Source organism: Mercurialis annua, linkage group LG6, assembly GCF_937616625.2.
Source record: "Mercurialis annua linkage group LG6, ddMerAnnu1.2, whole genome shotgun sequence".
In the NCBI taxonomy this organism is placed as follows: Eukaryota; Viridiplantae; Streptophyta; class Magnoliopsida; order Malpighiales; family Euphorbiaceae; genus Mercurialis; species Mercurialis annua.
This window is the reverse complement of record NC_065575.1, coordinates 30,976,550-30,988,945: the sequence shown is the minus strand read 5'-3', so window position 1 is coordinate 30,988,945 and position 12,396 is coordinate 30,976,550.

Sequence of the window (12,396 nt, the reverse complement as noted above, 5' to 3'; positions counted from 1 at the left end):
CTAAAAGATAATAAGATTTAATGTTGATTTATAATTTGGGTCTTTCATTAATGGTTTATTGAAGAATTTAGTCAACAAAAATACACTTAACTGATAGATTTGAAACAAAATGAAAGTTCATGCCTTTAAATGGCAACTTTTAAAGGTCATGATTAAAATAAAAGTTCGTGTAAAGTTCGTGATTTTTTTAGGAATTAACCCTTATAATAAATATAAATTACAGTATATGTATAAGTCAATAAATAGCTAATTTCCTACACTACACTATTTCCTGTTTTATTACAATTTTACATTGTTTTTTTTGTCTTTACTTTTCTAACTTTTTTTTACAAAAAATTCCTTTTAATTAATTTCACAAATAATTTTTTTTTCACACTTTAATAATTTATTCTCTTTTTTATAGATGTTTTTTTCTGGCATTTTTTTTATTTTTTTATCGTGTGTTTTAGTGTAATTATGGTATATTAAAGTGTACTTTTTGTGTTTTTAGTGTAATTATGGTGTTTTTATAGTGTAACAATAGTTTATATGTGGCCTAATTACTTAAAAAAAATCACATTGTAATATTCTTTCGTGTATATCTTGACCTAGAAAAAAGTTCATATGTACCCTTTTTTTGATTTTCATTTTCAACTATACCCCAAAATTTAATTTTACAATTTAATTAATTAAAGGATGCAAATATTAAAAAAAATTAAATAGAAAAGTTATATTATACTTTTTCTATTTGTAAAAATACAAACAAATCATTTAACTTTAACAATATTCAAATAAATCCTAAAAAATAATCGTTTTAAATTTTTTTATTTTAAAAACTTTCAACTCACCATTACACTTCTTTGATTTACGAATCTGCTATTACAATCCGATAATTTTTTTATTAATTTTTTTTTAAAATTTTTTCTGAAGAAAGGAAGAGAGCCTTTTTTTTAATTTTTTCCGGAGAAGGGAGGAGGAGAAGGTCACACTCCTCGTCCATGGAGGAGTGCGATCTGCTCCTCCTTCTCCATGCCAAAGGAGGAGTCTGCTGCTCCTCCTCCATGGAAGAGGAACAGCGGGCTCCTCCTTCGGGCTGTCAGAATTTTTTTTTTTATTAAAAATTATATATTTTTACGGTTTTATATTTAAAAAATTATTAATAATTAATATAATTTAAATAATTATTATAAGTTTAATTTTGTAAAGAAGAAGGTATTTTTGTACTATTAATAACATTAAAGTCTATTTAGAATAAGGTTAAAAATGAAGGACTATTTTAAACTTTTTTTTAAATAAAAAAGTTCAATTTAATGCTTTGGGGTACAATTGAAAACAAAAAAATAAAAAAAGGCACATATGAACATTTTCCTAGGTCAGGGTATAAACCAAAACATGTTACAAGGTGGGGGTTTTAAAGTAATTAGGCTTTTATATATAATGTATTATGCTATTTTTATAGTGTTTTTATGATGTATACCATAAAAACTGCAAATACCCATAAACACTGTAAATACACCATAAAAACTGCAAATGCACCATAGATATAATAAAAAACGGCAGAAAGACACCAAATAACATAGATATACCAAAAAACACCAGAAATACATTATAAATACACCAAAAATACACTATAACGTAAATACATTATAAAATCACTACATATACACCATAAATCAATTCATTTATTACAAAATTAGTAGTAATAAATAAATAAACAAATTTATGAATAAGAAAAAGACAAAATAATTATATGAATAATAGAACAATTTAAACAAAAAATCATAGATCTACAATAATTTATTTACAAATTGTTTAAATCATAACAAAAACCTAAAAAATTACATAAATCTAAAAAAGATGTCGAGAAATCTATATCGCGAACAGAAAAACGACAGAAAACGACGAGAAATCCATCAAAAGAAGACGAACGGAAAAGCAACCGGAAGAGACAAACGAAAAAGAAGAAAAAAAGAAAAGAGAATTTTGAGAGAAAGGAGAGAGAAGGGAGAGAAAAGAGACTAGCTATGTAAAATTTTAACTTAAAATAAGATAAGACTTCTATATATAGTATGTACTTTTATAAATATGTTTATTATTAGTGTAGAATGGAAAATTATAAAGAGATGGACAAATTTTTTGTAAGTATGTTTTAAAATGAGGTATTTTGAAAATAATTTCTAATAAATAAAGTTTTTTTTATATATATATAAACTAGTAATATAAAACAGACCGAATCAGCTCATTAAATTCAAAACCAAAATCAGAGTCATATTCAGTCTGATAATTTGTAAAAAATTTAAAATTCGATTAGACTAATCGTTTACACGGTTTTGACTGATCCTGGCTAGTGTTTTTCGGTTTCTCCTGCTTCTTTTATCTGTTTTATACAAATAAATTTTAAAAGTAAAAAAATATATTAAATAGGTATTTATGATATTAGTCAAACCAATCGCTTGATAATTATATAAGTGAAAGCGGGAAGGGCCGCTGTAGACATCTATTTTCCGGATAGGTAAAAAGTGATAAGTAACTGAAGCGTCCAATGATGATTTTCAGAGAAATACATTTGGTGACGAGCTACATATTTGCTTGTTGAAATCCAAACAGGTGTATGCAATGCTGCAAACTTGGAGGATTAAAACGTAATTAGGCGTGAATAGCGCATAAAAATCTAAAGAGATTGTAGGTTAAGTCCAAAAATTAGACTAATTGCAATATCTTAGAAATTTATGGGCCGATTTACAAGTTTTATGGACTGAAATTGACCAATCCCAGACCCATAGGGTCTCAAGAGTCGTTTTTAATACTTTCAGGCACTAAATAACACTTTTAGACGTAGTTATCACTTAATTAATTAATTAATACGAATTTGTCATGTAAAAATCTAAAGTAAATAATTTAAGCCTAATTCTAAATTCTAATAATCTATCACGTACTTAACACTTTTTCAAATCCTAACCAAACACTAAATGGATAAAACTGTATATAGACTTAATCTAACCTTAGACCTAATAGACCTCTATAAATACAACTTTAAGTCAACCTGGTTGGAGGTGGTGCACAGACCCTAAAAAAAGAGATAGAAAATTCGGTCCCCTAGAATAAGTCATAGCCGAAATTCACATCACACACACGCACACCAATTCCCAGTCCTAAAACACTAATACATGTTAATTCTCCAAGAACACAACACCCACATCAGATTGAAAGCTAGATTCTGCATCCACTTTGCCAGCAAACGAGTCAAGGACTCAGACCGGTATTTCTGAGGACCCTCTTATTTATCCCTTTGATTTTCCATTGATTTGTATGTCATAAATGTCATAATTGCTGTAAATTGTATGATTTAGGGTGTATGTTAGCACTATTTGCCAATTTTAGCCATAGAAGCTTAGTTATTAAATTGATACATTTCCATGAATGCGATGAATAAGCATTTTAATGACTGATTTAATGTGTTTAATATGTTCAAATCTGGAAACCCAATTAATTATAGCTCTTAAGATGCATGTTAGATGTGATTTTGAGCTTACTTGCCATGAAAAATTAATTTTCAAAGTTGTTGCCCATCAATTATTTTTTGTTTAAATATGTTTTAAACACTCTGTAAATTCCATATTTAGATTTCTTGTTAGATTTTATGCGTTTTGACTAATTTTTCATGAGAAACGGAGGTAAAACGAGTGAGAACGAAGCAAATCAAAACGACCCTTGAAATTGCCATCGCACCGCCGCCGCCGCCCCTGAAATAGGCCGCGCCGCCTGAACAAAGTGGCGCCGCCGCCATAATGACCTGCCGGCGCTGGCATTCACACCGGCGACGTGTTCGTCATTCATCATCTTTCCTAGAATCATTTTCCAAATCTTTCAAACTTCTATGCAAACTTTCAAACGCGTTTCCAGTCTCATCCGGATCTGAATCAGGACCGATTTAAACCCAAACATAGACAATTAAGTGTACTTCAATATTATGTAATGTAACGGGCCAGACCTGATGTAAAACGGATTTATAAGTCCAAAAAAGTAACATGGTGTATAAACCGGGCCCACGAGCCCGAGGCCCAACAAACCAGTAACTTCCAGAGCTGATCCCGGGCTAACCCAAACTTGGAATCAACTCCGAATCAAACCAGTAAAACCAGATAGATGAGACACACAACTATCGTGATCTGACTGAGAGCCAATTTCGACCAAACCGATGGTCAAAACCCGCACGCGTGCCAGACACTTAAAAAGTCAACGAAGTTTAAAAGTATCTCTAACCTTGCATGTATACCAACTGTACATGGGCCAGTTTGCAATGTTTACTGCTTAGCACATCAAATTAACCGATTAAAGGACTAATCACATAAATTAGCCAAATAATGCAATTCCAGCCCATCACTTAGACATCTTAGGACTACTACAAACACGTAGTAACAGTTGTATAGGTTTTTCAAGATCACCTAATAAAATCTATAAATCAAACGTTTACATCTGGATTATGCTTTGTGCATTTAAAATACCCAGGCCAGCCAAACTTATGCCTGTTTGCTAGAAACCTATAAGGTTGGATGTATGCTTAGTAGTACCTGCTACTTGCCACAAATGCCAGTCCAGATCAAGTCATATGCGCGTCAAACGTGTTTACTGCTTTCATACATGTTTCTTTACAGTTTTCATATCCCGTGAGCTGCATACACTGTTGAGATGAGAATAAAAGGAATATGTCCAGTAAATAAAATCGGTAATAGATAAGCCAAGCACAAGAGTCTCAAGGAGGTCCACAAACCCTAGTCTTTGGTCCGATGCACGATAATCTTACCGAAGGCAAGTAAGGTTATCTAGTCGGTTAATGGCATTTACTAGTTGAACTAGGTGGCGACTCCATTTTTCAAACCCATTTCCATATTGAGAAGTCATCCATAAGCCTTAAGCGAGCGGCCCTCGAACCATGCTCCACTCACGGTGACGACTCCACTGGGGATTAAAAAACTGCTTTTAAAACATAAAAACATTTTCATAATTGTTTTAAAAAACGGTTGCCATGGATCTAAACCGCACGACTCTAACCTTATCGATCACCAGCTTTATTTTCCAAACATATTCGCACTCACTGCATCGTATTAGAAATTTCTCTTCTAACCTACTCTCTAGGAGACCCTATCCAGCCCCGATACTCATAGCCGATATCACGCTCTGGCGTTGCACTCTAATGTCTAGAACGTCTTATGCGAAGCAGTATCACTCACAACCCAGTACCTCGGTCGTTTGTACTCGTGATTGAGGAGACCTATCAAAGGTATATCAGTATGTGGGTGCCTTAAACCGGTTACTACCAAAACCAAATAACTCAGCCCACATGCATTCATCTTAGACACTACCCTCTAGGAAAATACCAACATAATGTTTGTATTTGAGGCATGCTGTCAATGTAATGATTCTAAATCCAATGTTTCAATAACTGCTATTTCAATCCCAGTCTTAGGTCCGGCATAACAAATTTTCTAGTTTAAAAAAAACAGATTTTCTAAACATCTTGTTGGGCCAAATCTAAAAGAATAAATGCGATCAAGTGAAACTCCTTTGCTTGATCAAACCTTCAATAACCAGTCTAGTGGAAACTCCTTCCGCTAGATACAACCGCAAGGCTAAATCAAACTCTAGGTTTCAAAACGGACTTCTACGTCCACCCTACATGTTTCAACTCCTTCCATTAAAGGATAAAAGAGTCATTACATTGACAAATGACGTGTATCTGCCTTAAAATTGTTAGAAGAGAGTTTTGCAGGAACGCCAACTCTTGCATTGCGATGCGAGGGTCCAGACAAAACTCCTAGCAAATAAACTTTGCCTGGAACACGTGTGTGGGAGAAATAAGGTTAGAAGAACAATTTGTCTCCGTGATATCAACTGTTCTATGTGCCAAAGCTTGATATGAGCTATATGTTCGAACTAACCCCAACATATCATTGCATAACATATCATGCATCTCATGCATACAGAATATAAAAATTTCATATACTAACCCCTTGTGGACGCAACCATATAGGAAATACATCTCTAACTGCTACTCAATGACATCTCCAAAATGACGCACTATGATATAAAGAATCAGGCCGCCGCTCAAGTCGGGGCAAGACAGTCTACTCCAGAGTTCGAGCCAATCCCAGAGGAAAGGAATCAAAACATCATCCCTTTGAGCGCTCCATTGGGTACCCAGAAAGTATCCGGAATGCCAAGCATCAGCCAATTGATAGCCAAAACCAAGACATGGAGGCAACCGGAATATGAGTTTGCATGCCGAATGGAGCGAGAGATAAGGAATCAACCCTGCATTTCAGAATTGCTCGAGAAGAGGGCTAAAAGGAAGAAGTGTGAGGAAGGGTCCGTAGGACCAAGTGGAGGAGCAAATGAAAAAGATCAAACATTCCCCAAGACCTACAAGAAAAATTCTGAAGAGTAGGAGTATGTACCTTCTTTCAAATTGAGAAAACGAACCGCCTCTGTTTTTAGAAGGCTGGTAGAACCACTACCATTGAAAGAGTTTTGTGAAGAGACGAGATACTCCATATAGCAATACACAACCTTGGAGCATGTTGCACATGCCACCGAAGGGAATACTGTCAAACGAGATGAGTTAGAAAGTTTCAAAGCTAACATGGTTGCTGAATTAAGGGTCGAGATGGAAGCCTTCAAGCGTGAGATAAAAAATGAAGCCGCAGCTATATTCGGAAATGTGAACAAACAACTTGTTGTGCCAAGACCGCCGATGGAAGAATGGTACAACGCCCAAAAAAGGTTCCAAAAAGGGCTAAGTACGCAAGGGGCTCCCAGCAGAAGGTTCTCTAAATTTGAAGAACCCTTATCTGTCGTATTCAAAGAATTGAGAGCTCTGAACCTAATAGGGCCAATATAGTGAAGATAGTACCTGATCCAACTAGGCCAAACTATGTCGCCAATGCATACTTCTAGCTACACCAAATTAGAGGACATTATGCAGGTCATTATATCACTCTCCAGCATAAGATTCAAGACCTGATTGACAATGGGATCATCTCAGAGCATTAAAGAGACAAGAAGCAATGGCACCGCCTGTGCCTGAGGCATTTTTAGATATCTGTTCTCCTTGACCATCTTTACTGTTTTACAGTTTTATTTCAGTTTCCCAGTATTCAAACAATTATGAACAATTTTCTTTAGTTGATTTTCATTTAAAATCTAGAGTAAATGATGAAACATATTCTGCTCATTTATGAGATGTCTTGCCTGATGGACATGTTATTTTCAATAGCCATATATGCATGCATTGATGAGATCGAGCTATGTCATTAGCTCATTCAATAACCGGTACAAAGAAGTGAATAACTTCTAGAGATAATTCTGTCGCAAGAGACTTGACTCTTAAATCATGAGAAAAACCGGATAACTATTTTAAAGAGATAGCGGCTTGCGAGTTAGTACCCACAAGAGATCTTTCACACGTCTCTTGGCATAAAAAGATTTGGCCATAAACCGGAAGGCTTACACGACTCAAAGGCGTCTAGCAGTAGAGGCACACGTTTGAGCGGACGTCTAGCCCATATAGGAATCACCAGTAACAAAGAAGTCCACCACCAAGCAGCAGAAGACCTATCTACGAGAGCGGGACGATCTAAAGATTGGAAGAAGGAGTGTGCTACAAGACCTCCTCTAGACGTCTGTGAGCCACGTAAGACGCTCATAAAAAATAGTCAGTTACAAAAATCCAAAAAGGACTAATTGACGACATGGGTATGACCCCTTGAAATATAAAGTATCTCAATTGTACCGGTTATTCAATGAGTTAGCAATATAGATCTCTCATCAAGCATACATACCATGATTATTGACCAGCACATGTACCTGGAAAGAAAGGAAACATGACCATCAATTCTAAAGCACAATATTTGAGACAATGGAAAACAATGAAATGATAATAATAATAATCAAATTCTTATACGCTTCCTAGTTGCGCCGTGTAATTGTTGAAATGCGCATATACTGTCAAAACGGAAAACAAACAAGTCCTACAGGGTTAAGCCACATAATTAAAGAAATTGAATGGAGTATCCGGACTCTTTATTGGGACATCCAATCCCCCTTATAATAGAAACAAAATGCTCCAATGAGAGAGCAGACCAGAGTCCAGAAGGTAAGGCTAAAGGAAAGTATAGCCAAACTTTGCAAGATACAAAGCTCAGGAATTCACAGCACAGAATCAGGGGCATCAAGACCACCATGGGACTTTACAAGACGACGAGTTCCCGACATCTGGGATAATTAAAACAGAACAATCAGTCATTCAGAGCGACCAGATTGAGCATCATAGAGTTGAAAAGAAGAAAAGACTTCAACTATTCAGAACAGCCGAGCGGAACATTGGAGATTGTAAACCATTTGAGCAATATTTTTTTCCAATATGTTTTTCCAGAAGCGCTGTTAATAGTTGAATGCGCATAAACTATCATGAAAATTACAAATCGATCTGTCATAGGTCGGACTACAAAGCCTAGAAAGAGCAAGACTCTTCATTGAACCATCTAGTCCCACACCAGAAAATCGAATGCTTCAATGAGGGGACAATACAAAGTCTACAATAGATAAGCTCGGGAAAATGGGGCCAATTTTCACAAATATGGACGCTCCGAACAAGCCCAGAATTCTGAGTCCATAATCGACAAGCACAGAAAAATGAAAAACGAGGCCAGTTTTAGCAAATTTGGATACCCCGAACATGCTCATAAATTTCCATAATCATAGTGTACCAGAAACTCGATGGGCAATAAAACTCCACTTTAAAAGAACCTAGATAGCAAGGAAGGCATCAAACTCCTTCATTAACAAACAATAGGGGGCATAAGACTTCCTCAACCAACAATTTGGGGGCAAAAGACTTCCTCAGCCAGACATAAGGGGGCAGAATACTTCCTTAGCTAGAAAACAGGGGGCAGAAGACTTCCTAAACCAAAGAGCAGGGGGTCAAAAGACTTCCTCAGCTAGACAGCAGGAGGGAGAAGACTTCCTCAACCAGACAACAAGATGCATAAGACTTTCTCAGCCAGACAGCAAAGGGGGTAGAAAACTTCCTCAGCCAGACAGTAAGGAAGTAGAAGAACTCCTCGTCATCTAGATTTGGAGACATAAGGTCCCCACCACTCTATAAGTACAGCTGAACAGCCGCCATTTTCGAGATGGAAACAAAGGGAGCATCAGAGTCCCCACAAAAGGCTTCCAGCTTCTTAAAGAATCAAGCACAAGCCTCCGACCTCTTACAGAATAAAAACCGGCCCAGAAGCTTCCACAAGCAAGATACATCTCGAAAACCACATGCTGCAAGCCTCTGCAACCCGGAACAGGCACTATGCTACTAGCATCCCGAAACAGAATTCTGGATAGCAGGGGGCATCGAAACCCTCCTCATAGGTTTCAGGCCTTTTACCTAGTTTAGGCACGATGCCTCTATCGTCCTACGATAATCAGGTCAGAAGAAGGCATTAGAACCCTGAAAATAAGACTCCAAATTTTCTGTATTACCAGAAAGGCCCAAACGAACGTCAGAGTCCTCTCAATAGGCCTCTCATAGAGTTGTAATAGACATGCCACTACTATCATAATGCGGGAATCCGGATAGCCAGGGGCATCGAAACCCTCGTCACAGGTTTCAGGCCTTCTACTCAGCTAAAAGCACTATACCTCTACCGTCCTGCAAAGAACATTCGGATAGCAGGGTACATTAAAGACCTCCAAACATGCTCCAAGTCTCTAAGTACCCAAGACAGGCGTCGGGCCTCTTCCCCCAGAATCAATATGGGAGTATTTAAACGCAGGCGCGATGCCTCTACTATCTTGAGACGGAAATCCGGATAGCAAGGGGCATCATACCCCTCCCTATAAAAGTCAACAAACCTCTACTACTAGACAGTATGGGGCATCATTCATGGGACTAAGGCCTCCCATGACTAAAACACTTACGGGACTACAGGCTCCCAATTATGGCAACACATTAGGACTAAGGCTTCCCACAATTCAATCGTCACAGTCCTAAGGGTTCCCAATCATGGAAGCATCTCGGGACTAAGGCTTCCCACAGTTCAATCGTCACGGGACTACGGGCTCCCAATCATGGAAACATCTCGGGACCAAGGCTTTTCACAATTCAATTGTCACGGGACTGCGGGTTCCCAATCATGGCAACATCTCAGGACTAAGCTTCCTATAATTCAATTGTCACGGGACTATGGGTTTCCAATCATGGAAACATCTCGGGACCAAGGATTTCCATAATTCGATCATCACGGGACTACGGGCTCCTAAACACAACAATAAAGGTCAGGTTGATCCTATCTAAAGACGAAGAATCAAATCACTTTTTAGATACCATAAACTTAAACAAGATGGCTAGAACGCAAAGCAACAATGAGGTTCAGCAAGCAAAGTATTTGCGCGTAGGAAATAATGTACTGACATACAAGAAGTCACTACAAAGGACAAAATCTTACTCGTCAGAATCCCAGTCGTACACTAAGGTCTCAGAATCTCCATCATCGCTCTCAGAGAGCTCATCATCAGCGTCATCGTCGCGCCCAGCCTCCACATTGTTAGAAGAAAAAGAAGAAGAAAAAACAGGGTATCTACGACCACAATGGGCTTCAAGTTCACGACCGCCGACAGGGAAAGCACCACCTCTAATGCCAGGAAAGTCAGGAGGAAAATCATCCGCACTGACAGCAGGACCTAGCTCAGCCTTCCGCAATCGATCTCCTAAATTACTGATGCAAAATTGTAGAAGAAACTAGAGAGCAGTCAAGGATTTAATTGCATACATTCATACATGCATATATGGTAGAATAGATCATATTGCATTTTGGCATTTTTACCCTCATATGTGCAGATACGATACATAGCTCCAAGTCTCTGTCCTATTCTAGAACCAACAGGCGCCAGCCCTCTATCCTCAAAAGCCACCAACAAAATCAGCAGGCGCCAAGCCTACACCACTTGGAAACGCCCAAAGAAGAAAACCTACAAGCCGAACGGCGGGCCACCGTTTAAGGAACTACCCTCTCCAGGAACAACATGCTCTGAATCTCCATCTCACCCCATAATCAGAACAAGGCGTCATCGCTACTCCAACACCAGAACAAGCATCAAATTTCAGCTTTAAAAGTAGAAGACAGGGAGACATCAGGGCTCCACCAGCCAAAGGACAGGGGGGATCGGGTCTCCACCAACCAGAAGACATAAGGCATCAGGCCTCCACTAACCAGAGGACAGGGGGCATCAAGTTTTAACCAACCAGAAGACAGGGGACATCAGGTTACCACCAGGTAGAAGACATAAATGCAAATAAAAAAGCATTGTCAAGGAGGTACAACATCCAAAATGTTAAACAAGTACAGTATGAGAAGGTACAATCTACTCATCGGAGTTCCACTCTTGCGATAACGACTTAGGGTTGCCATCCCATCTCCCAAGGAGCGTATAAGCACTGTCCGAATCTTGAAGCCCTGACACGCCAGCCGGAGGCAACTCACCTAGAAGATGAGGTACCACCAGATCATCCTAGTAGCTTCATTAGGGAGCAGATACAAAATCAGCCACCGAATAACCTTTGTGGTCCGAACTGAGGGCAAGCATCACAACATCCCTACCACGCATCATTGGCAGGGGTGGCTTACCGGGAAACACATGAATAGTGAGTTCAACCCATCAATTGATCATGCGCTCACCTAAGAACCAAGACCGATAATTCGGACTATGCATTAAATAAGGGAAATTTACTAAAAATATCACTTTTTTGAAAAAACTTTCTTTTTTACCATGTTTTTCTAAAGACTTTCTTTTATACCAGAATTTTTTGCTTTTATTTACTTTTATACCAGATTTATTTTTTTGAAAAAAATAAATAAAAAATAAACAAAAAATAAACTAAAGATAAATATGACTGATAAATATGATATATTTGAAAAAACATTTTTTTACATGGTAAAAAAGTAAGTTTTTCACTTTTTCTGGTATTTTTGTAAAAATCCCATTAAATAACGCATACCCGATCTCTCAATAGCGCCTTGCAGCCAGCCAAACCAGGTCACCCCGGAGGGATATTCCATGACGAATGGATCCGCAAAATACTCTAAGTAATTATACAAGTCAAATACAGTTTAAACACTAACTAGTTTATTGTATGTTGTGTGCACAAATCCAGGCCAACTCATTCAGTTACTCTCTACAAGCAACTCCCAGACTCCGAGTTAGAATAAGAAATATACCCTAGAACCTTCAGAATAGACACCCTAGAGGATGGATAGCCGGAAATACAGACGCCTCAGAAGATAAAAGTCATAAATACAAACAACCTAAAGGATCAGAATTCCTCAAAAGATCAATGAAACCCTAAAGGATCAGAACAAGCCCGAC